Source organism: Arachis hypogaea, chromosome 17, assembly GCF_003086295.3.
Source record: "Arachis hypogaea cultivar Tifrunner chromosome 17, arahy.Tifrunner.gnm2.J5K5, whole genome shotgun sequence".
Taxonomy (NCBI): domain Eukaryota; kingdom Viridiplantae; phylum Streptophyta; class Magnoliopsida; order Fabales; family Fabaceae; genus Arachis; species Arachis hypogaea.
This window is the reverse complement of record NC_092052.1, coordinates 85,764,522-85,783,669: the sequence shown is the minus strand read 5'-3', so window position 1 is coordinate 85,783,669 and position 19,148 is coordinate 85,764,522. Positions and strand designations below refer to the sequence as shown.

The window sequence follows — 19,148 nt, the reverse complement described above, 5'->3', positions numbered from 1 at the left end:
AAACAAAATCTATTGAATTGATCCAACTCATCAATAAAAAGCAACTTGCAAGAATGCATGATAAGAAGGTATGGAAACATAGAATGAGTAATTGAACCCTCACTAGGTGTGTATACACTCTAATCACTCGGTGTCTAGGGTTTCAATCACTCAAGCCTCCTCCTAATCATGCTTTCAAGGATTTGCTTTTCATCTAGCAATCAACAACCATGGATGCATGAATGTAATTATCATGAGGACTTCATAGGGTTGTAATCAAGTTAGGGCTGAGGTAGGATAAATATGGCTAAGTGGACTAATATGATTGAATCCTTGATTAGTTTAAGTATCCAACTTAACGTTTCTCAATCCAATGACAAGAATATGCAACCTAACCTTCCTATTCTCACTTTTTATTCACGTTCATGTATGCTATTTCATTTACATCACATATGCATTCCTTATTCATTTCTTTTCCCTTTGGGGTAACTTTTGTCCCCTTTTTATGATATTATATATATATATTTTTTTAAAAAGACAATGCATATGTGGTGCACGAAATTGTGATGTCCAGGCTCGAACAATCCCTGGTAATGGCTCCAAAGCTTGGTGCTTTGATCTTAATTCATAATTGTCACAACTTCGATACAACTAACCAGCAAGTGCACTGGGTCGTCCAAGTAATACCTTACGTGAGTAAGGGTCGAATCCCACGGAGATTGTTGGTATGAAGCAAGCTATGGTCACCTTGTAAATCTCAGTCAGGCAGATATAAAGTGATAATGGTGTTTTCGAATATTATATAGTAAAATAGGGATAGAGATACTTATGTAAATCATTGGTAGGAATTTCAGATAAGCGAATGGAGATGCTTTTCGTTCCTCTGAACCTCTGCTTTCCTGCTATCTTCATCCAATCAGTCTTACTCCTTTCCATGGCTGGCTTTATGCAAGGGCATCACCATTGTCAGTGGCTACATCCCCTCCTCTCAGTGAATAATATGCTCACGCACCCTGTCACGGCACGGCTATTCATCTGTCGGTTCCCGATCATGTTGGAATAGGATTCACCCTCCTTTTGCGTCTGTCACTAACGCCCAACACTCGCGAGTTTGAAGCTCGTCACAGTCATTCAATCATTGAATCCTACTCAGAATACCACAGACAAGGTTTAGACCTTCCGGATTCTCTTGAATGCCGCCATCATTCTAGCTTACGCCACGAAGATTCTGGTTAGGAGATCTCAGAGATACTCATTCTAGCTTAATTCATGTAGAACAGAAGTGTTTGTCAGGCACGCGTTCATAAGAGAGAAGGATGATGAGCATCACACATAATCATCACCTTCATCACGTTCTTGGGTGCGAATGGATATCTTAGAAGCGAAATAAGAAGAATTGAATAGAAAACAGTAGTACTTTGCATTAATCTTTGAGGAACAGCAGAGCTCCACACCTTAATCTATGGAGTGTAGAAACTCTACCGTATGAAAATACATAAGTGAAAGGTCCAGGCATGGCCGAGATGGCCAGCCCCTCTGATCTAAGAACCAGGCGTCCAAATATGGTCAAAAAGACGTCTAATACAATAGTAAGAGGTCCTATTTATAATAAACTAGTCACTAGGGTTTACATGAGTAAGTAATTGATGAATAAATCCACTTCCGGGGCCCACTTGGTGTGTGTTTGGGCTGAGCCTAAGTGTTGCACGTGCAGAGGCCATTTGTGGAGTTGAACGCCAGTTTCTGTGCCAGTTTGGGCGTTCAACTCTGGTTTTGGATCCTTTTCTGGCGTTGGACGCCAAATTTGGGCAGAAGGCTGGCGTTGAACGCCAGTTTACGTCGTCAATTCTTGGCCAAAGTATGGACTATTATATATTGCTGGAAAGCCCTGGATGTCTACTTTCCAACGCAATTGAAAGCGCGCCATTTCGAGTTCCGTAGCTCCAGAATATCCACTTTGAGTGCAGGGAGGTCAGAATCCAACAACATCAGCAGTCCTTCTTCAACCTCTGAATCTGATTTCTGCTCAAGTCCCTCAATTTCAGCCAGAAAATACCTGAAATCACAGAAAAATACACAAACTCATAGTAAAGTCTAGAAATGTGAATTTATCATAAAAACTAATGAAAACATCCCTAAAAGTAACTAGATCCTACTAAAAACATACTAAAAACAATGCCAAAAAGCGTATAAATTATCCGCTCATCACAACACCAAACTTAAATTGTTGCTTGTCCCCAAGCAACTGAAAATCAAATAGGATAAAAAGAAGAGAATATACTATAAATTCCAAACTATCAATGAAACATAGCTCCAATCATATGAGCGGGACTTATAGCTTTTTGCCTCTTGAATAGTTTTGGCATCTCACTTTATCCATTGAGGTTCAGAATGATTGGCATCTATAGGAACTTCAGATTTCGAATAGTGTTATTGACTCTCCTAGTTCAGTATGATGATTCTTGAACACAGCTTCTTTATGAGTCTTGGCCGTGGCCCTAAGCACTTTGTTTTCCAGTAATACCACCGGATACATAAATGCCACAGACACATAATTGGGTGAACCTTTTCAGATTGTGACTCAGCTTTGCTAAAGTCCCCAATTAGAGGTGTCCAGGGTTCTTAAGCACACTCTTTGTTTTTGCTTTGGACCTTGACTTTAACCGCTCAGTCTCAAGTTTTCACTTGACACCTACACGCCACAAGCACATGGTTAGGGACAGCTTGGTTTAGCCACTTAGACCAGGATTTTATTCCTTTAGGCCCTCCTATCCACTGATGCTCAAAGCCTTGGGATCCTTTTTATTTGCCCTTGCCTTTTGGTTTTAAGGGTTATTGGCTTTTTCTGCTTGCTTTTTCTTTTTCTTTCTATTTTTTTTTTCGCCTATTTTTTTCCTCTTTCTCTTTTTTTTTTTTTTCTGCAAGCTTTGTTTTTTTTTGCTGCTTTTTCTTGCTTCAAGAATCATTTTTATGATTTTTCAGATTATCAAATAACATGTCTCCTAGTCATCATTCTTTCAAGAGCCAACATATTTAACATTCTTAAACAACAACTTCAAAAGACATATGCACTGTTCAAGCATACATTCAGAAAACAAGAAGCATTGTCACCACATCAATATAATTAAGCTAAGTTCAAGGATAAATTCGAAACTCATGTACTTTTTGTTCTTTTGAATTAAAACATTTTTCATTTAAGAGAGGTGATGGATTCATAGGACATTCATATCTTTAAGACAAAGTTACTAACTACTAATGATCATGTAGTGAAGACACAAACATAGATAGGCACATAACATAGAAAACGAAAAATAGAAGAAAGAAGAACAAGGAATGAATCCACCTTAGTGATGGTGGCGCTTCCTTCTTGAGGAACCAATGATGTCCTTGAGCTCTTCTTTGTCTCTTCCTTGTCTTTGTTGCTCCTCCCTCATTGCTTTTTGATCTTCTCTTATTTCTTGAAGCATGATGGAGTGTTCTTGATGTTCCACCCTTAGTTGTCCCATATTGGAACTCAATTCTCCTAGGGAGGTGTTGATTTGCTCCCAATAATTTTGTGGAGGAAAGTGCATTTGAGGCATCTCCGGGATCTCAAGGAAATGAGCTTCTTGCGCCTCTTGAGCTCCATGATTGGGCTCTCTTGCTTGCTCCATCTTTTTCTTAGTGATGGGCTTGTCCTCTTTAATGAGGATATCTCCCTCTATGTCAATCCCAGCTGAATTGCATAGGTGGCAAATGAGGTGAGGAAAGGCTAACCTTGCCATGGTGGAGGACTTGTCAGCCACCTTGTAGAGTTCTTGAGGTATAATCTCATGAACTTCCACCTCTTCTCCAATCATGATGCTATGGATCATGATGGCCCGGTCTATAGTAACTTCAGACCGGTTGCTAGTGAGAATGATTGAGCATTGAATAAACTCCAACCATCCTCTAGCTACAGGCTTGAGGTCTAATCTTCTTAGTTGAACCGGCTTGCCTTTGGAGTCAATCTTCCATTGAGCTCCTTCTACACATATGTCCATAAGGACTTGGTCCAACCTTTGATCAAAGTTGACTCTCCTTGTGTAGGGGCGTGCGTTCTCTTCCATGTATGGCAAGTTGAACGCCAACCTCACATTCTCCGAACTAAAATCTAAGTATTTCCCCCGAACCATTGTAACATAGTTCTTTGGATCCGGGTTCTTACTTTGATCATGGTTCTTGGTGATCCATGCATTGGCATAGAACTCTTGAACCATTAGGATGCCGACTTGTTGGATGGGATTTGTTAGAACTTCCCAACCTCTTCTTTGAATTTCATGTCGGATCTCCGGATACTCATTTCTTTTGAGTTTAAAAGGGACCTCAGGGATCACCTTCTTCTTGGCCACAACATCATAGAAGTGGTTTTGATGGGCTTTAGAGATGAATCTTTCCATCTCTCATGACTCGGATGTGGAAGCTTTTGTCTTCCCTTTCCCTCTTCTAGAGGATTCTCCGGTCTTGGGTGCCATCAATGGTAATGGAAAAACAAAAAAGCTATGCTTTTACCACACCAAACTTAGAATATTGCTCGCCCTCGAGCAATAAACAAAAGAATAGAAGAAGAAGAAGAAATATGGAGAGGGAGAGGGAGATGTGGTTTCGGCCAAGGAGAGTGTAGAGGGGTGTGTTGTGTGAATTTGATGAAGAATGGAGGTCTTTATATAGGGAAGGGAGGGGGGTTAAGGTTCGGCCATATGGGTGGGTTTGGGTGGGAAATTGGTTTTGAATTTTGATGGTAGGTGGAGTTTATGAGGTAGGTTTATGGGGAAGAGTGGGTGGATGTGAGTGGTGAAGAGGTGATGGGGTAGAGAGTTTGAGGTGATTGGTGAAGGGTTTTTGGGGAAGAGTGTTTATGGGGTTGTGTGAAAGAGAGTGGTGAGAAGAAGTGGGTGGAGGTAGTTGGGGATCCTGTGGGGTCCACAGATCCTGAGTGGATCCTGTGGGGTCCACAGATCCTGAGGTGTTCAAGGATTTACATCCCTGCACCCATTAGGCATGTAAAAATGCCTTTGTACCCAACTCTGGGCGTTCAGCGCCAGGTTGGTGGCCATTTTGGGCGTTCAACGCCCATCTGTGTGCCATTTCTGGCGTTGAACGCCAGAACCATGCCTGTTCTGGTGTTCAGCACCCAGAAGCTGCCCATTTTGGGCGTTCAGCGCCAGAACCATGCTCTGTTCTGGCGCTGAACGCCAGACAGATGCTCCTCCAGGGTGTGATTTTTCTTCTGCTGTTTTTGATTCTATTTTCAATTTTTATATTTATTTTTTGACTCCACATGATCATGAACCTAAGAAAACATGAAAAACAATAATAATAGAGTTAGATAAATAAACATTGGGTTGCCTCCCAACAAGCGCTTCTTTAATGTCAATAGCTTGACAGTGGGCTCTCATGGAGCCTCACAGATGTGCAGAGCTTTGTTGAGACTTTCCAACACCAAACTTAGAGTTTGGATATGGGAGTTAAACATCAAACTTAGAGTTTGGTTGTGGCCTCCCAACACCAAACTTAGAGTTTGACTGTGGGGGCTCTGGTTGACTCTGCTTGGAGAGAAGCTTTTTCTGCTTCCTCTCCATGGTTGCAGAGGGAGATCCTTGAGTTTTGAATACAAGGGAGTTCTCATTCCATTGAAGGACTATTACACCTCTGTCAACATCAATCACAGCTCTTGCTGTGGCCAGGAAAGGTTTTCCTAGGATGATGGATTCATCCTCTTCCTTTCCAGTATCCAGGACTATGAAATCAGTAGGTATGTAAAGGCCCTCAACCTTTACTAATACATCTTCTACTTGTCCATAAGCCTGTCTTCTTGAGCTGTCTGCCATCTCTAGTGAGATTTTAGCAGCTTGCACCCCATAGATTCCCAGTTTCTCTTTTACAGAGAGGGGCATGAGGTTTATTCCTGAACCAAGGTCACACAGAGCCTTAAAGATCATGGTGCCTATGGTACAGGGTATTATGAACTTTCCAGGATCCTATCTCTCCTGAGGCAATGTCAGTTGATCCAAATCACTTAGTTCATTGATGAACAAGGGAGGTTCAACTTCCCAAGCATCAATGCCAAACAATTTGGCATTCAGCTTCATGATTGCACCAAGAAACTTGGCAGTTTGCTCTTCAGTGACATCCTCATTCTCTTCAGAAGAGGAATACTCATCAGAGCTCATGAAGGGCATTAGGAGGTTCAATGGGATCTCTATAGTCTCTAGATGAGCCTCAGAGTCCTTTGATTCCCTAGAGGGAAGCTTCTTATTGACCATTGGACGTCCCAGGAGGTCTTCCTCCTTGGGATTCACGTCCTCTCCTCTCCTCACAGGTTCGGCCATGGCACTTATGTCAATGGCCTTGCACTCTCCTTTTGGGTTCTCTTCTGTATTGCTTGGGAGAGTACTAGGAGGGATTTCAGTGATCCTTTTACTCAGCTGGCCCACTTGTGCTTCCAGATTTCTAATGGAAGACCTTGTTTCATTCATGAAACTTACAGTGGCCTTAGATAGATCAGAGACTAGATTTGCTAAATTAGAAGCATTTTGTTCAGAGTTCTCTGTCTGTTGCTGAGTTGATGATGGAAAAGGTTTGCTATTGCTAAACCTGTTTCTTCCACCATTATTAAAGCCTTGTTGAGGCTTTTGATCCTTCCATGAGAAATTTGGATGATTTCTCCATGTTGAGTTATAGGTGTTTCCATAAGGTTCACCTAAGTAATTTACCTCTGCTATTGCAGGGTTCTCAGGATCATAGGCTTCTTCTTCAGAAGATGCCTCTTGAGTACTGTTGGATGCAGCTTGCATTCCATGCAGACTCTGAGAGATCATATTGACTTGCTGAGTCAATATTTTGTTCTGAGCCAATATGGCATTCAGAGTATCAACTTCAAGAACTCCCTTCTTCATAGGCGTCCCATTACTCACAGGATTCCTTTCAGAAGTGTACATGAACTGGTTATTAGCAACCATGTCAATGAGTTCTTGAGCTTCTGCAGGTGTTTTCTTTAGGTGAATGGATCCACCTGCAGAGGTATCCAATGACATCTTTGATAGCTCAGATAAACCATCATAGAATATATCCAGGATGGTCCATTCTGAAAGCATGTCAGAAGGACACTTTTTGGTCAACTGTTTGTATCTTTCCCAAGCTTCATAGAGGGATTCACCTTCTTTCTGTCTGAAGGTTTGAACATCAGCTCTAAGCTTGCTCAGCTTTTGAGGAGGAAAGTACTTGGCTAAGAAAGCCGTGACCAGCTTATCCCAAGAGTTCAGGCTGTCTTTGGGTTGAGAATCCAACCATAATCTAGCTCTGTCTCTTACAGCAAAAGGGAAAAGCATGAGCCTGTAGACTTCAGGATCTACTCCATTAGTCTTAACAGTATCACATATCTGCAAGAATTCAGTTAAGAACTGAAAAGGATCTTCAGATGGAAGTCCATGAAACTTGCAGTTCTGCTGCATCAGAGAAACTAATTGAGGTTTCAGCTCAAAGTTGTTTGCTCCAATGGCAGGAATGGAGATGCTTCTTCCATGTAAATTGGAATTAGGTGCAGTAAAGTCACCAAGCATCTTCCTTACATTATTATTATTTTCGGCTGCCATCTCCTCTTCCTGTTCGAAAATTTCTGAAAGGTTATCTCTGGATTGTTGTATTTTAGCTTCTCTTAATTTTCTCTTCAGAGTCCTTTCAGGTTCTGGATCTGCTTCCACAAGAATGTTCTTATCCTTGCTCCTGCTCATATGACAAAGAAGAAGGCACAGAAAAATAATAATAATAATAATAGAGATCCTTTATACCACAGTATAGGGATCCCTTTGTGAGTGGAAGAAAAGAGGGGGAGACAAAGAATGTGATGTAAAGGAAGAAACACAACTGTACGAATAGAAGAGATGTGAGATGAGATGTTAGGATATGAATGAATAAATAGAATGAGATGGGGGAGGGATAATTTTCGAAAATTATTTTGAAAAAGAGTTAGTGATTTTCGAAAATGGTTTTTGAAAAATGTTAGTAATTTTCGAAAATTTTTGAAATCAAAAATAAAAAATAAAATTAATTAGTTAATTAAAAAGAAATTTTTGAAAAAGGGGGAAGATATTTTCGAAAATTAGAGAGAGAGAGTTAGTTAGGTAGTTTTGAAAAAGTTAAGAAACAAACAAAAAGTTAGTTAGTTAGTTGAAACAAATTTTGAAAAGATAAGAAGTTAGGAAGTTAGGAAAGATATTTGAAAAGATATTTTTGAAAAAGATAAGATAAGAAGATATTTTTGAAAAGATATGATTGAAATTAGTTTTTGAAAAAAAAGATTTGATTTTTAAAATCACAATTAATGACTTGATTCACAAGAAATCACAAGATATGATTCTAGAACTCAAAGTTTGAATCTTTCTTAACAAGCAAGTAACAAACTTCAAATTTTTGAATCAAAACATTAATTGATTATGTTATTTTCGAAAATTTGATATAAAAATAAGAAAAAGATTTTTGAAAAATGTTTTTGGAATTTTCGAAAATAACTAAGAATTTTGAAAAAGATTTGATTTTTGAAAAAGATTTTGAAAAAGATAAGATTTTCAAATTGAAAATTTGATTTGACTCATGAGAAACAATTTGATTTTAAAAATTTTTTAAAAAGTCAATCCAAATTTTCGAATTTGATGAGAGAAAAAGGGAAAGAAATTTTTTTTGATTTTTGAATTTTTTTTGAAAAACATGAAAATTATGCAATGCATGAAATTTTTAGATCAAAACAATGAATGCATGCAAGAATGCTATGAATGTCAAGATGAACACCAAGAACACTATGAATGTCAAGATGAACATCATAGACACAATTTTGAAAAATTTTTAATGCAAAGAAATCATGCAAGACACCAAACTTAGAATTCTTTAATGCTTACGCACTAAGAATTCAAGAATGCATATGATAAACATGAAAAGACACAAAACAAAAAAATCATCAAGATCAAACAAGAAGACTTACCAAGAACAACTTGAAGATCATGAAGAACACTATGGATGCATGATATTTTCGAAAAAAATGCAAGATGCTTATGCAAGTGACACCAAACTTATGATATGACTCAAGACTCAAATAAGAAACACAAAATATTTTTTATTTTTATGATTTTCTAATTTTTTTGGATTTTTATTTTATATTTTTCGCATATTAAAAGGAAAAATAAGGATTCCAAAAATTTTTAATATGAATTCCAGGAATCTTGTCATGTTAGTCTAAAGCTTCAGTCCAGGAATTAGACATGGCTCACTAGCCAGCCAAGCTTTCAAAGAAAGCTCCGGTCCAAAACACTAGACATGGCCAATGGCCAGCCAAGCTTCAGCAGGTGATCATGGATCAGCAGCAGGTGGATGAGCAACAACTAAGTTGCTCTTGATAACAAATTGCAAGCCTCAGTCCAAATGAATTTAGACATGGCTTTACAGCCAGCCAGGCTTCACATGCTTCATGAAACACCAGAATTCATTCTTAAAAATTTTGAATAAATTTTTGAAAACATTTTTTTTTTCGAAAACAGATGAGAATATTTTGAAATATTTTTGAAAAATTTTTTGAAAAGAAAACAAAAAGAAAATTACCTAATCTGAGTAACAAGATGAACCGTCAGTTGTCCAAACACGAACAATCCCCGGCAACGACGCCAAAAACATGGTGTTGTTGCCGGGATTGGGATCTCAGACGATTCTTGGCGCCAAACAGGAACAATTAAGTCGCCGACAACGGCGCCAAAAACTTGGTGCACGAAATTGTGATGTCCAGGCTCGAACAATCCCTGGTAATGGCTCCAAAGCTTGGTGCTTTGATCTTAATTCATAATTGTCACAACTTCGATACAACTAACCAGCAAGTGCACTGGGTCGTCCAAGTAATACCTTACGTGAGTAAGGGTCGAATCCCACGGAGATTGTTGGTATGAAGCAAGCTATGGTCACCTTGTAAATCTCAGTCAGGCAGATATAAAGTGATAATGGTGTTTTTGAATATTATATAGTAAAATAGGGATAGAGATACTTATGTAAATCATTGGTAGGAATTTCAGATAAGCGAATGGAGATGCTTTTCATTCCTCTGAACCTCTGCTTTCCTGCTATCTTCATCCAATCAGTCTTACTCCTTTCCATGGCTGGCTTTATGCAAGGGCATCACCGTTGTCAGTGGCTACATCCCCTCCTCTCAGTGAATAATATGCTCACGCACCCTGTCACGGCACGGCTATTCATCTGTCGGTTCCCAATCATGCTGGAATAGGATTCACCCTCCTTTTGCGTCTGTCACTAACGCCCAGCACTCGCGAGTTTGAAGCTCGTCACAGTCATTCAATTATTGAATCCTACTCAGAATACCACAGACAAGGTTTAGACCTTCCGGATTCTCTTGAATGCCGCCATCATTCTAGCTTACGCCACGAAGATTCTGGTTAGGAGATCTCAGAGATACTCATTCTAGCTTAATTCATGTAGAACAGAAGTGTTTGTCAGGCACGCGTTCATAAGGGAGAAGGATGATGAGCGTCACACATAATCATCACCTTCATCACATTCTTGGGTGCGAATGGATATCTTAGAAGCGAAATAAGAAGAATTGAATAGAAAACAGTAGTACTTTGCATTAATCTTTGAGGAACAGCAGAGCTCCACACCTTAATCTATGGAGTGTAGAAACTCTACCGTATGAAAATACATAAGTGAAAGGTCCAGGCATGGCCGAGATGGCCAGCCCCTCTGATCTAAGAACCAGGCGTCCAAAGATGGTCAAAAAGACGTCTAATACAATAGTAAGAGGTCCTATTTATAATAAACTAGTCACTAGGGTTTACATGAGTAAGTAATTGATGAATAAATCCACTTCCGGGGCCCACTTGGTGTGTGTTTGGGCTGAGCCTAAGTGTTGCACGTGCAGAGGCCATTTGTGGAGTTGAACGCCAGTTTCTGTGCCAGTTTGGGCGTTCAACTCTGGTTTTGGATCCTTTTCTGGCGCTGAACGCCAGATTTGGGCAGAAGGCTGGCGTTGAATGCCAGTTTACGTCGTCAATTCTTGGCCAAAGTATGGACTATTATATATTGCTGGAAAGCCCTGGATGTCTACTTTCCAACGCAATTGAAAGCGCGCCATTTCGAGTTCTGTAGCTCTAGAAATTCCACTTTGAGTGCAGGGAGGTCAGAATCCAACAGCATCAGCAGTCCTTCTTCAACCTCTGAATCTGATTTCTGCTCAAGTCCCTCAATTTCAGCCAGAAAATATCTGAAATCATAGAAAAACACACAAACTCATAGTAAAGTCCAGAAATGTGAATTTATCATAAAAACTAATGAAAACATCCCTAAAAGTAACTAGATCCTACTAAAAACATACTAAAAACAATGCCAAAAAGCGTATAAATTATCCGCTCATCAATATGGTTCAATAGCTCATACATGAATGCACCCATTTTCCAAATTTTCAATGAATACCCAAATTAAACATTTTCTTTTACTACCAAAGTTTCCCAAAAGATTCCCCCACACTTAAATATAACACACTCCTTCAACCTAAGCTAATCAAGGATACAATCCAAGGTAATTCATGGTTTTCCACTTAAGGTTGTGATGTGCTAATATCAAGAACAATGGGATAAATAAAGCTCAAAGGGGTTCAACAATAGTAGATGCAAAGGGTAGGATATTTGGGTAAAGTGAGCTATTATCAAGGATGGCCTCAATCATACTCAATGCAATTCAAAACATCAAACATTGGACATAAAGAATCAAGCAAAACCAAGATTACAATAATAGGAGAGATATATCACACATGAATAAAATTAGTGGTTAAAAGATGTAACCACTCATTCAATCTCAAAAACTCACAAGGTATTTGTTCTTTACTCTTCTATGTTCCATAAGGAAATCATTCAAGCAAGTTTGAAAACAATTTTCTCAATCAATTCAATAGAATGCCTTTAAAACAAAATTCTTGGAAAATTTGTTGTTTTTCAGCAAAACTTATTTCTTATATGTCTATATGATGTGATGGATGCAAACTTTTCAAAATTTCCTAGTTCTTTTCCTAATTTTTAACAAGCAAAAAGTAACATGAACAATTAGGATCAAGACAAACTAGGCATATGCTATTTACATCATCCAATCACAGCTATCTATCTATAAGCTATATACCATGCAAAAATGCATAATGCAATAACTAGAAATAAACAATGATATGTATACAAAAAGAAAATGCAATCTAACAATTAAAAACACTCCAAACATCTGCAAGAATGTAATAAAAGAACACAAAAAATGAAAGTGCAAAGTGTTCGGAAAAGGAATCTACACCCCAAAAATGACGAATCCTCCCCACACTTAAGTGTTACACAGTCTTCTGTGCACGAACACGATCCAGGGAGAACGCCTCTCAAGAGCTCCACCTTCGGTTGGTGGATGCGGGGGCTCGGGTTATGTGGAAATCGCCTAGTCCAATGGATGCTCAGTATCTCCATTGTCGGTTTGCTTCTCCTCTACCGGATCTTGCCTTCACGGCTCATCCTCAAAAAGAATGAATAAAGTATAATTAAGAATCAAAAGGCAAGTGGCACAAAAGGGTAAAGGAGTAAGCAATTAAGCATCTAATTGAGGAAACTTGCATAGTTGTGTGGTATGATGAAAAGATGAGCCATGTGTGTATTCCAATTGTGCACATGGTTAGAATACATAGAACGGCCAGTTAAGATGGCATCCACACACTTAAAGGTAATAATGAGTTCCTCAATTAAATGGCCTAAGATGCAACTAAAAGATGAGAATTAGTTAAACACAAGCAAGCTTAGGCAATTGCAACAAGAGTGAATTGAATTTAGAAAATATTGGATATTGAAGGTGTGCAAGTGAAAGTACAAGAGCGATAAAACAGCACAACAAACAATAACCAATGCAATGATGAAGAGAAACTACTTATTCATTCTAAGGAATAAGGCAATAATCACATGGGAAGGTGTTTGCTACAAAAAGTAACCGGTCTTGATAAAAATCAAGTCAAGTCAACTCAAACAAATGCAAAGCATAACAAGGAGCAAATACCTCGTGATGTGATTATATTGACTTAAAAATCATGATGAACAAGCAATTCAATTAAATTCACTAAATTCAATATGTAATTGTTAAAAATTTTACCAAACAAGAAATTAAATATCAATGTCCATATTCATTTGATGTTAGCAACTCAAAACCACAAGTGCATTATTGAAATTTCACTCCAAGATATCTTCATAATCATGATTAGAATGCCAATCAAGGATATAGTCCAACACACATGGTCGCGACAACACATGCATTAAACAAAAAGTTCATGTAGGCATTATGTCAAACACATCGAGTCCAGTGCACAAATTCAACAATTCAAGCAAAAATTCAAACATCAACAACCCATAAATGAAAAAAATTGAACACTTGTAATACAACAAACAAATAGATAATTAAAAAGTCTTAAACTAAATAACCAAAATTAAATAATGGAAACAAAAATTAAGCGTGCAGCTAAGCATAAAAAGGAAGATGAAAACAAGAAAATTAAAAAGGTGAAGGATGGAAAAGAAAGGGATAGACAACAGTGGCACTTGTGTTAGCCACGGCGAGGCTCACGACTATGGAGTTTCGCCGGAGTAGAGAAGAAAGAAAGAAGAAAAAGAAGAAAGAAAGAAGAAATAAAAGAAAGAAAGAAAAGAAGAGGAAAGAAAGAAATAGAGAAGAGAGAAAAGACCTGTGCGGACGCATAAGGTTGTGTGCGAACGCACGAAAGAAAGAGAGGAGGGTATGCGCGTGCACAGAGGTGTGCGGGCGCTGCGAGCAGAAGATGTATCACAACCTATGCGGACGCACAGGAGGGTGTGCATTTGCACAGAAGAAGGAAAGGGGTTGGATGCACACGCACAGCCTATGCGTGCGCTGTGACCAGAGGGATCGCTGCAAGCTATGCGGGCACAAAGAGCTATGCGCTGGCACACGAGGTTTTTTTTTTTTTTGAGTACAGGGTGAAGTGTGCATTTGCACGCTTGGGGTGCGGACGCACAGGGGGAAGGAAAGGGTGTACACACGCACAGGACGTGCGCGTGCTGCGAACAGAAGGAGTGTTGAGGGTCATGCATGCACACAATGCTGTGCGGATGCATAGTGATGGGAAAACAAGGGAGCTGTACGCACGAACAGGACTGTGTGGACGCACAGGTCTCTGTTCCTGCAACAAAAATTTTGGTTCTAAGGCACCAAACTTGACATCCAAAACAGATTTTCAAGTCTCAAATAATCATAAAACTCCCAAAAACATATTATTCTACTAAAATTACCTAACAAACATCAAAGTAAATCTAACCGAACAAGCAATATAGCCAATTATTCATGAAACAAAAGGTAAAAGAGATGAAGCTTGTGTCATGGTGGCTTGTGCTTCCACTCGTCCTTGAGTTGCCACCGATGTTTGTTCTTCACAAATCCTCCGGGATCCCACACAAGGTACATCAAGCTCTATAGAAACCTCAAGCAAATATTGGGATCCAAAATTGTTGGTTGTAGAATTGTATGCCCGGATCCCACACCTTGGTTTTTCTATCATCCTCTTGTTGCCTTTCACTTGTGTCTTTGGATAAACAACCTCTTGAAGCACCTTTAAAGCACCCATTTGAATGTTGGACTCCTCCTAGTTGGACCTTGCATAATTCATGCTTTGAATTTCTTTGGAACCCAACACCCAATTTTTCATCATGTAACACTCCAAGAAGCACCTTTAGTTGATAATCCATTTCCAAGAGAGAAAATTGATGCGGGCCTGTGAAGCTCATGGAGGAAATTGTTACCCACTCAATTTGTCCTTGGGGTGGAGTTAACCTATTTAGCTCTTACACAATTGCTTCCACTTCTTGGGTCATCACCTCTTCCTCACCTACCTTTTCAAGCTCTTCCATATCCCTCTGAAACTCAAGAGTAGAAGGCTCCTCAAGATCATTGAGGGGGTTGACCAAGGTAGAAAAAAAATCATTGATGATGCAATCCGCTTCTTGATCAAACTCCCTCAATTCTCCATTTAACTCTTCTAGTTCACTAGCTCTACCTTCCTCCTCATGTTGCAACTCTTGTTCCAGCTTTTCTTCTTTCTCTTGAGGCTCCACGTTCTCCTCTTCACTACACTCCTTCGTTGCTCCTCCACATTCCTCAAGGGGAATGTCTTGATTGCTTGAGCGTAGTGAGGCTAAGCGGTTCACTGCTTCGGCTATGGTAGCTATGAACTCCCCTTGCTTCCTTTGGAACCCTTCTTGCACTTGGAAGAATGCTTGAAGGTATTGTTCTTCTTGGGGCAAGGGTTGGAAAACTTTGCATTGAGGTAGAAGAGAAGGTTCAAAAGTTGGGAAGAAGGTTGTATAGTTGGACGGTGCATCATGTGGATGAGGGTATTGAGGTGGTGTATAAGGGTGTGGTTCATATGGTTGGTAATAAGGTGTGTAGACGTTTTGATTCCATGGAGGTGTATAGGGTGGTGCTTAAAGGTTTAGTGGTTGAGGGTTGTGTATGAGGTATCCTTCATATCCTTGGTTTGATATTCATATAGGGGAGAGTGTGGCTCGTTGTGGCATGAGGGAGGTGTTTGCCATGAGTGTTGCTCATACACAATTGGTTCCTCCCTTAATTGATTCTCCCTCTCCATGAAGCCATCCCAACATGAATTCATCGTACCCTAGAAAATAGTCACAACCAAGCTCCAAGCAACAAGGGTGATAGCTCATAGAGAAAGTAGAAAATAAAAGCCAAAGGCATCAACAAACAAGAAAAATAGACACCCAAATATTAACAAAAACAACCAAATAACCAAAAAGTAAGCTATTTACACTATGGACATATTTACAACAACCAAAAGACAGCACTCAATTGCATCCCCGGCAACGGCGCCAAAAACTTGATGGAGAGGATCACGATAGTTCGGAAATAGCAAAATAATTTCTCCGTTGGTAGTATAGTCCAAGCCAACAAATAATCCTCAAAATCAAAGTTTAATATTTCTAATTCAAATTAACCAAGAGTAATGAAACCTCGGATCGTTCTCCCTAGGACGCAATTGGAAGTGTTACGCTTTCGGTTGTTAACGGGGCAAAAAAGGGGTTTTGTGCAATCAAAGAACTAAAGATTAAAAGAACTAAGCAATGACCAAAAATTGGAATTAATGCAAGTAAAAGGAAACAAGGTCAAAACTAGTGAAAATGCTATAAATGAAACAAAGAGCCTTGACTTGGGAATGAGGATCCAATGAATCCTATCATCGCCATAACCACAACTATGGTAATTATGATGAGTCGATCTCGCCTAGTCAACCCCAACCATCGAGGGGTAAGTCAAGCAAGCATAATTGACCTTAATCCATAAGTCCTAGCCAACTTACCAAACTAGTTGATAAAAGGCTAGCGTCAACGCAAACAAGAGTCAACTAACTACCCAAGAATTACCACTAAATGTCAGACATTATGACTCTAGTATCCTAGTAACTCAAACCACAAGCCAAGGTGGGAAAATCTACTCAAATTCTAATGTTGGCGTTTTCACAAACACCTTGTGTGCATAAAAGTAAAACATGAGAAAATTGCAAAGTAAAACGGAAACTATAACCAACTATCAACAAAACTAAACATAAACAAGAAATCAAACATAAAGAAAGCATGAAACATTAAATTCATCAATCAAAACTTCAAGAACTCAAAATTGCATTTATAAACAAAGTGCTTAAACCAAAAGAAAATAAAGGCAAAGGTAATGTAATTAAAGAGAAGATCAAGAGTACTTACAATTAAAGATGATCAAAATCTAAGATTAAGCTTGCTATAAAATGCTACATGGAAACTACAAAAACCATAGGAGAGCTTTCTACTCTGGACTACTCCTACTCCTAATTACTCGGCTGTTTTGGCTCCTGTGCGTATGCACGGGTACTTGTGCGCACGCACGCATGGAAATTTCCTCTTGTGCGTATGCACGCTGGCTTGTGCGCACGCACACTTGGCTGATGCGGTCTTGTGCGTACGCACGCTTGCTTGTGCGCACGCACACCTTGCTCTGTGTGCTTTTCCTTGTTTTCTTTATGTGTTCTCCCTTCTTCATGATTTCTTCCACTTTTGCTTAGCCAATCTTGCCAAAATGACCTGAAATTACTCACAAAACATATCACGGCATCGAATGGCTTAAAAGTGGAATTAAATTACTCGATTTAAGCACAAAAATGCATGTTTTCATATTTAAGTCCAAATTAGGGATCAAACACAAAAGTACGCTATTCTAGTGCTTAAGTGTGAGTTCATGTGCTAGAATCCATCTAAATTGAGTCACAATATACCATCAAATATGGACTCATCAGTAAGCGTCAAGGACGCGTACGCGTGGGCATGAAAACGGCGTAAAAGCGTGAATTTCACAGAGAGCTGTGCGGCCACCGTGCTGGAAGCGTGCGAGTAGTCACGCATACGCGTGAGCGATGCTCACGTGTCAGTGTGCATGTTTGGCCATCTACGCGTACGCGTGATGCATGCGCGTGCGTCGCGTCTATTTCTTGTTCTCTTATCATTTCTCCCTCTTTCTTCCTCCTTTCTTACTTTCTTCTTCTTCATTTTTTTACATTCTCATCCATATTCTCTTTCCAATTCTTTTACTTACTGCATTTGCATTTCCAATTCTTCATTTCTCATCCATATCCTTTCTTACTTTCCAATTCTTCATTTCCATATTCTCTTACTGCATTTCCAATTCTTCATTTCTTTACATTCTCATCTCTTTCCATATTCTAAATTTATTATTTTCTCCGTTGGTGTTAAATATTCTTATTCAACTGTTGTATCTTTTCTGGTGTTATTTTGGTGCCTAGTGACTTTTTTTACATTGTTGGGTGATATTATTTATTTGTCAATACCAATTTTTTATGATACCTGTATTCCCTTTGTATTGACATGAATTTATATTATCTTTCATGACCCACTCTTTCTTCCCCTATGTTGCAATTTTTTGCATTATTGATATGCCATTTGCTTCTACTGTTTTCTCACTTGCATGTTGTAGCTACCATGTAATTGAGACCCTCATTATTTGGCATTAATCCGCCCAAACTTTATTTGTTTTCTTATTTTTATTTATGGGTTACATTTCTTCCTTTTCCTCTTCCTTCAGGATGGCCACCGAGAAGGGAAAAAGAGAAGCTTCTCAATGGGGCGACAAACAAGTCCATCTGCACAATCTATGGAGAAACGCATCAATTGTAGCAGCCTATCCACTTGCACATCTTAGCATGCACCGAGGACGGTGCAATCTTTAAGTGTGGGGAGGTTGATACTGACTTTTGTAGGTTAGTTATTTCCTATTTCAACACCAATGTTTAATTTTCCTTGTTAAATTAGTTGTTGCATTTGCATGTTTGATTGCATGTTTGTTTGATTTTGTGTATATTCTTCTACCACTACTTGGTTGGAGTGATAAGTTCTTTTTCGAGACCCTTTTTATAGCATTTCATTAATTTAAATTAAAACTTTTTTGTTCAACTTATTTGAAGATTCTAATTTGGAACATGGTTTATAGCTAAGAACACTTAACCTGTGAGATTTTGAACTTAATTATATGGTTACATTATTTAACCATGATTTTTATTCTTGTGTGTTTTCTTCTCTATGATTGCAATCTATGGTTTGTTCCATTCTATATGTCCATTGTTTAGTGTATATTCATGCATACATATGATTGAGGCCATCATTTGTTATTAGCTCACTTATACCAAATAGCCCACCATTTCATTTACCTTTGTTTGCCACTTTGTGCCTTCTTAACCCCCATTTGTTCTGTATTTTACCACATCACTAGCCTTAAGCAAAAAAATAATTAATTATCCCATTTGAATCTTTGGTTAGCTTAAGATAGATTGTGTATCAACTAAGCGTGGGAAATGTGGGAACTTGGGTTGATGAGAATGTGTTGTGTTTTTACTGACAAATATTAGAAATTTGGGTGCTTATTCATGTGAAATAAGAAAAACCATATGCATTGATATATTTTGTTATCATTTATGATAAAAAAAAAGAGAAAAAAAAGAGAAGAAAAAGAAATAAATGAATAGGGGATAAAATCACCCAAATACTAAGTTCAATAAAAACATC

General features: G+C 38.8%; 1 non-coding gene across 1 annotated transcript; it reads left to right on the top strand.

Moving 5' to 3' along the window:
* The first annotated feature begins 7,088 nt into the window (after nucleotides 1-7,088).
* LOC112767646 (small nucleolar RNA R71) lies at nucleotides 7,089-7,196 on the top strand. Its single transcript, XR_003185087.1, has one exon. It is a non-coding gene; the product is annotated as a small nucleolar RNA R71 (small nucleolar RNA).
* Nucleotides 7,197-19,148: the final 11,952 nt, after the last annotated feature.